The following is an 8,260-nucleotide window of genomic DNA, read 5'->3' as shown; positions in this document are numbered from 1 at the left end:
TCCCGTAGCGAAGGTTCTATGCGCGTGTCGGTCCTTTATCTTCAATAGGGCTGTCATAAGTAAACACTTAGAATTTTTTGAATTTGTTTGTATGGAAAAATAAATATGCTTCTTTTGATTTAATACTTTACAGGATGAAAGAAATCAGATATATACATAGCCCTAACATTACATGCAAAATTAAAATCAAGTGACACCTCTCTCTTTCTTCTTTAGTAGGTACGCGTCACGTAGCGTGGGTACTATACGCGTGTTGGTCTTTTATCTTTAATCCGGTTGTCACAAGTAAACACTTAGGCCAGATAAATAGTCGTTGCTAAGCGATGGCTTATGGGCAAATTCCGACTCGCGCATCCGTCCCGTACGGATGTCTGTCTCGCAACCGATTGCTCGAGGTAAAAGTGTCAGTGGAAATCAGTGTCCGTTTCTGCGTTGTGGTAGTGCAGTGTAGTTCTAGGGTCTAGGATTCCTGTAAGTACACGTGTTATTATTAGCGTAGTTTAACACCCTCGTCACCTAAAGGCGAGGCCCCATAGGGCCACACCCTTTTTTTAGGCACACACCTCCCTGCATGGCAGGGAGGTCAACCGCTACCCCGGGGGCCGCCATGGCCCTCGCCGACTCCGACCTTAATCTGGAGGCCCTCTTAAAGGACCTCCAGGAGAATAACGCGGGTTACCTAAACCGCTTTAGGACTGTTAGGCCTAGAGTGTTCACGGACAGCCCGCAATCCCCGGCTCCCGCAGAGCCGATTACTGAAGATCCGGTCGCTATCCCTGCGATAGCGATCGAAGAATCTACCTCCCCGGCATCATCCGAGACCGACGACGGCTTCACCGTCGTCGGTGCTAAAAAGCGGAAGCTTAAGGCTTCCAAATCCAAGGCGAACCCGCCAAAGAAAGTGGTACCGGACCGCCCGATTAAGACCCAGTCCCAAGCGCCCCGCGCAGCGCCTCGCGCAGCGTCCCAGGCTTCCCCTGCGGACGAAGACGAGCCCGAAGACTCCCCTATGGAGGAGCAACCCCAACCCAGAGATAGAATCCCACCTCTCTTCATCCGCGACAAGCTCGCATGGATGAAAATCATCCCGCTTCTTGAAGCGAACGGCATCGGCTTCACCGGTGCCCGATCCACCGCTATAGGCATTAGAGTACAGTGCCTATCCTCCGACGACCACCGTCGGCTAACTTCAATGCTCAGAGAGCATAATATAGGTTTTCATACCTACGCCCTAAGAGACGAACGCATTCTCCGCGTCGTCATTAAAGGATTACCGAAGGAGATTAGCTCCGAGGTAATAAAAGCCGACCTTTTGTCGCAAAATCTACCTGTCCTGGAGGTACATAGGATGTACAATACCAGGACGAAATATGTCTACGAGATGGTTCTCGTTTTATTAGAACTTTCCCCCGAAGGTAAAGAGATCTACAATCTCGAAAAAGTGTGCCACCTTTCAGGACTCACTATCGAGAAGCCCCATAACAGAGGCAAGGTCGGCCAGTGCCACCGATGCCAACTGTACGGCCATTCCGCAAGGAATTGTTTCGCCCGCCCTAGGTGCGTCAAGTGCCTGGGCGACCACGGCACCGCCGATTGCTCCCGACGGGACCCGACCGTCGACGAACCACCGAGCTGTGTACTCTGCTACACCCAAGGGCACCCCGCGAATTATCGCGGATGCCCAAAGGCGCCGCAGTTTACGCGGCGCAGGGGTCCGCCGCCGGCTCGGAGACCCGCAGCACAGCCCGCCCAACGCTTCGTCCCAGCGCCGGTACCCGCTACCAGCGCATGGGCCAAGCCCCTTAACGGAGCGCCTAGCGCCTCCGCCCCCGCCCCCGCACCAGTGCCGGTAGCCCCTCAGGCCACCGCACCGGCAGCGGCCCACCCGGCCTCAGCGCCCTCGCCCATGCACCTATCTCCGGATATGGACCCCCTGGACTTCATCCAGTACCTCGTGTCTGCGGTTGACATGAACGAGGTAAAAGTATTCTTTGCAAAGGCAAAGGTCTCCCTCAACCAGGCTATGCGTGAGCACTCTAGCCTCCTAACAACCATCGGGACTATCCAAAAAGCAATCCGTTAATGGGTAGTACATATAAAGGTAGGGTAAAACCACACTCCCTGGCAGTCAGCTTCTTTAATGCAAACGGCATTATCGATCAAATGCATCAAATCCGTGAATTTATATGTGCACAACAAATCGATATCTTCCCAGTGCAAGAGACCTTCTTAAAACCTAGTAGAAGCGATCCCAAAGTTGGAAATTATAACTTAATTAGAAATGATCGGACCACCAACCGGTTGGGTGGTACCGCGATCTATTACAGAAGGGCTCTTCACTGCACTCCTCTCGATCCTCCACAGCTTACCAACATGGAAGCCTCCGTATGTCAGGTGGGTATGACCGGCCATCCGTCGATCATACTAGCATCCGTTTATCTCTCACCGAACAAAACCTTTTTAGAGAGTGACTTACTCGCTCTCCTCTCCTTAGGTGACTCTGTCATTTTGGCTGGCGACTTCAACGCTAAGCACACCGACTGGTCCCGCTCCACTAACGCGCACGGACGACAACTTAACATACTTGTCAGACGACCCGACCTCAACTTTATCGTAGTTGCCCCAGACTCGCCGACTCGCTTCCCGATGTCGGATAGTTCGATCGACCGACCGGACATACTCGACATAGCGCTCCTCAAGAATATCACCCTTCAGGTGAACTCTGTGGAAGTGCTATCCGAGCTATATTCGGATCACAGACCTGTCAAACTACAGCTAGGCCCCGTAGGCCCCGCGATCCTCCCGACCCGTAAAGTCATCGACTTCAAGAAGCTCTCCGGGCTACTCGAAGCGAAGGACTCTGTGCACCTCTCTAAAATTCCTGACGTCGTAGAGACATTAGAGCAAGCCCAGGCAGCCTCACTGCACCTGACCAACCACGTTTGTGACGCTACGAGCGAATGCTCCCGCGAGATGCCGTGCGGATTTTACCGCATGGTACTCACGGAGGACGCGCGAGAGCTAATCACAAACAAGAATAGGGCCCATAGGGAGCATGACAAATATCCGACACGACAGAATCGGTTAGAACTCTGGAGAGCCCAGAGGAAGGTAGTGTCTATCATTACCGCACTCCGACACGGACAATGGGACAGGTTCTTGGGGGAGCTCTCGCCATCGCGTAGTGCGTTCTACAAACTGGCGAAGGCTCTCAAAATGACCCGCGCTCCCGCCCTCCCACCGTTAGCACGCCCCGACCTTCCGCCCGCCTTTGAAGATATCGATAAGGCTGAATGCATGGCTGACTGCCTCGAATCCCAATGCTCTCCGAGCACCGTATCCATTGATAGGCCCCACGTCTTGCGAGTCGAAAGCGAACTCGCAACAATCCTCTCGACCCCTCCCGATGGTGAACCTCTCGCCCCGACGACCTGCGATGAAGTTCATACTATTATCAAGGGTTTCCACTCTAAGAAAGCCCCAGGCCCCGACGGCATTACCAATAAAACCCTAAAGTTACTCCCAGAACAAATTATCAACCTACTTGTGGTAATTTTTAATGTATTCTTGGCAAACTGCTACTTCCCCAACCAGTGGAAGGAAGCAACAGTCATAGGTATCCACAAGTCGGGCAAACCCCGCGACCTTCCCTCCAGTTATCGCCCTATAAGCCTCCTCAACACCTTAGCAAAGGTGTATGAGAGGGTAATATTACACAGACTGAAGGCAGTCGTAGAGGAGAAAAACCTCCTTAACGACGAGCAATTCGGCTTTCGAGCCAAGCACTCTTGCGTCCACCAAGCGCACCGCCTCACGGAGCACATACTGGCAGGATTCAATCGATACAGACACATGAGCCCCACTGGGGCCGTGTTCTTAGACATTGCCAAGGCCTTCGACAGGGTCTGGCACGCCGGCTTGTTGTACAAGCTGCACCATCTGGGCGTGCCAGCTAGTCTCGTTCGTTTGCTGCGAGCGTATCTCACCGATCGCACATTTCGCTATCGTCTAGACGGTACGCTCTCTTCCCCTAGACCCATACGAGCGGGAGTCCCTCAGGGCTCCGCGCTCTCCCCACTTCTATACGCGCTCTTCACGAGCGACATTCCCCGCGACCTACCGGCGACGGTCAAACTGGCCCAATTCGCCGACGATACCGCTCTCTTTGCGACCGATCCCAAAAAGAGCAACATTGCAAGTCGACTCCAAAAGGCGCTCCACCTGCTGGGCAAGTGGTTCCGCCTCTGGAGGATCGAGGTTAACCCCGAGAAGAGCGCAGCGGTGCTCTTCACGGGCAAACCGAAAGGCCGCTTCACGGTAAACCCCGCAGAGATCACCCTCTACGGGCGTCCCATACCCTGGCAAGACAAGGCCAAATACCTGGGAGTAACGTTCGATCATAGAATGAGCTTCACCGCACACATTCGCAAGGCCCGCAACAAGGCTGCGTATGTGATGGGTCGTCTCTATCCGATGATTTGCCGCAAAAGCAAATTATCCCTCCGTCACAAGGTAACCTTGTATAAAACGTGCATACGTCCCATTATGACATACGCCAGCGTCGTATTCGCCCATCGCCCTCACAGCTCTTACAGGAGCTTTCAAGTCCTGCAGAACAAATTTATGCGTATGACCACGGACAGTCCGTGGTACATGCGCAACGTAGATCTCCACCGAGACCTCGATCTTCCCACCATAGCCCAGTACATGAAAACATTATCAAAGACCTACTTTGAAAATGCAGTCCGACACCCCAACCCCCTAGTGGTCGAGGCGTCCACTTATACCCCCGTCCCCGACGTCGAACCAAAGCGGCGACGTCCGAAGCATGTCCTTGACGACCCTGACGACAAAATAACTACCGACAACGTGTCCCAACAACACACACACACGCAACATTCACAGCGTCTTCGCCGGCGAAGACGAGGGCCCCGATTTCTGACGTCATCCGGACGTGGATCCTTACCACGGTCACGGGGGCGTTCGGACTAAACAATGATTAGTCCAAAAGTCCACCAACAGTCAGATTAACGTCGAACCGAGCCGAGGTCCGAGTCCTCGCAGGAGGCACCCTCGGGTCGACGTCTCCCATACTCCCCCCGATGTCGTCGAGCCCTGGGGCTCTTCTCATGGCGAGCTTTCGCGCTCGCCCCACTCCCCCGGTGACGCCGTAGCAACCCCTTAGGAGGTTATCGGCAAGTGTCCTTCCGAAAAAGCAAAAGATGGCTTATGCCAAGTAAGTGCTTAGCATCTGTTCTAAGCATTACATTCACTTTAATATTATCGTATACATAATACTCAAATATTATATTATATATATAATACTTAAGTAATATATTTTTAATATTTAGCATTTTTTTTCGTTGAAAGCCAATGCTTACCTTAGTCATTGTACAGACTTGGCAAGTTCTAAGCATACATTTGACACATAATTAACAACTTTTTCTCATTCCTAACAATGGATTCTAATTTTGAAAGCATAATTAATTTTTACGTGGAAGTCAGCGGTATTATTAATAAGGATGTTGACCTTGAAATTATTCCATTTCCCAATACACATAGGTTTGTATTGTCTATGATTTGGTTTGTCGACCACCGAAATGAAGTACCCAAACTAAACTATTAAACCAAAGTACAAACACCTATGCACGGGGCGCACATCTGCGCATGTAAAATTTTACAAAATCATGTTCGTTCAATTTAAGTATTTAGTAAATACTCTACACTAGACTATTCCTTTAAAATAATTGTTTTATAAATTTAACCTAAATTAAACTATTTAAAACTAAATAAAATCTAAAACGTCCTCGAAACCACCGCAGCGAGGCACAGTTCCTAAGATGCTGGCAGCATTGCCTCTTTGGATGGCCAAACTAATGCGTTTGCCAAGGTAACTGCCTGCTCTAGGATCACCGGTAGAGCTCCGATCATTTTAACTCAAGTAGACTATTTTAAAATACAATGTTGATATATGATCAATTTTTACATGAGACACAATAGTAATATTCATTAAAAATAAAAATTAACAACGAAATAAATTGCTATTCCGTTTATTTTAGTTGCTTAACAATTATCTATGTATCCGAGATATTGAGGGAAAGGACTTTGGCTTGAACTATGACTATTGCTGTGCTAAGCAAAGCAATGCTCTTAAACCCGTTTATTTTAGTTAATTTTTACTTTTATGAGTGGCAGCAGTGGCGTGCATAGAGGGTAAGTGCAGGGTATGCAGATGACATAAAATGAGTTATATTATTCCAGTACGAGTTATAAAAACGTCAGGCTAGGCGCTTACAAAGCCTATCCTTAAGTTTTTTATAACTTGTACAGTTTTATATAATCTGCATACCCTGTGCATACCCTCTATGCACGCCACTGAGTCTGTGACAGTTCTTTGCTATTTCAAAGTGTTTTTTGCGGAGTAATACTTTCGACTGTTGCTAAGCAATGACTATTTATCTGGGCCTTAGAATGTTTTAAATTAGTTTGTTTTTGAAAATGAATATGCTTGTTTTGATTTAATATATGAGATTTACCAGGTGATTCCTTATGAAATATAGGTACTCATATACCTTTCAACACTATTTCGTAGTTCGGTTACACGTTGTATATATCCACCACTATACTTATAATTAGCTAGAGACCAGGTAATATGCAAAATATAAGGTTGCATATGCAAGCAAATTTTATGTCAAATTCTTAGCTGTGGTGAAACACTATGAAAACATAAAATGAAGCACCGAGGTATTTAAATAAACTGTTGTGAAAATGTAAACATTGAAATTAGAACGTCAATAAACGAACATAAATTGGTTCTACCTAAATATTGTCAATGGCTTGGAAATACCTTCCAGTTCGATGACAACCGCAATGGTGCCTAACGCATTGCAAATATTTAGGGCATCCGGCTGAACAGTGAATGCTTGAAATTCTATTGGTTGACAGATAGCTACGTTTTAAGCTGCATATTGATGAGTAAATCTTGGCGTAGACCGATGATTACTTAATACTGTATCTAAAGGGGTATTGAAGTTGTCCTATTTTAACGCCGTGAAGCCGAGGGCAGCCGAGCTAAAATCCCAGCACGCACCTCTAACTTTTCTATGTTTATCATCATAATCATATCAATTCATTACCGGCCAACTACAAGACACGTGTCTCCTCCAATAATGAGAAGGGATCAAGACCCCAGCGCAGCGATCAAGGGCCCAGAGCGGATTGGTGGACTTCGCAAACACTTCAGAACATTATTTACGATATATAAACTTGGAACACGCGAATCGCTTCGTGAAAAATTTAAACAAATAGGTACTCTTTCAGTAGCTTCGCAATATATTTATAATAATATAGTCTTTGTGAGACAAGATATTACTCATTATAAACTAAAAGCTGAAATTAACAATTCACTTACCAGAAACGGGAGTAAATCTGCATATGGTCTGCGAAAGGTGCAGAACTCCTTTGTGGGGTTGAGTATACGCTTTTACAACATGATTCCTAAGGAAATTCTTGACCTACCAATGCATACATTTTAAAAATGTGTTAAAACGCATCTAGTACAGCGAGGTTAATAGTAACCTCGCTGTACTACCTTGTCATTGAGGAATTCATCAAATGTATAGACATTTGATGAATTCCAATGACAAGGTAGATTGGAAGCAGCCAGCCTCGCTCTCATCTCCCGCAAGATAGCAAAATGATTGTAAATGTTGATGTTGGAAAAGAGCAAATACTGAGTTTCTTGCCGGCTCTTCTCGGAAGAATCTGCATTCCGAACCGGTGGTAGAGTAACAAACAGACTGACTTGACGTTTCAAAAGTGCTTATAAAGTAGGCCTACTTGAAATAACTGAATTTGAATTTGAATTTATAAAGAAATTTCAAGTATGAAGGTTTCTTCACGATTTTAATTTTTTCCTTCACCGTTATAGCAAGTGATATTTTAAAACGCACACAGCACAAAGTTACAGGTGCGTGCTGGGAATCGAACTTGTGGTTAGTATAAATGATATGGCGTGATTTAATTTCCCGCACAAATCCTCAGGTAAATTGTTTTGTTGTGTTGAGTAAATCGCGGCGAAGACTGAGTAGGTATTACGTAATACTGGAGCGAAAGAGGTATTAAAACCGTTCTATTATGAATTTATGATGCAAAATTGCAGTATATACAAGCTAGATGCAAAGGAAGTAAGTACTAAGCCGATAGTGCTATTTTAGTATTCATGATAATTAATATAGAATTTAGAATATATAGAATTCTC

Source organism: Pararge aegeria, chromosome 7 (genome assembly GCF_905163445.1).
Source record: "Pararge aegeria chromosome 7, ilParAegt1.1, whole genome shotgun sequence".
Taxonomy (NCBI): domain Eukaryota; kingdom Metazoa; phylum Arthropoda; class Insecta; order Lepidoptera; family Nymphalidae; genus Pararge; species Pararge aegeria.
Note: the sequence above shows the minus strand (reverse complement) of the source record.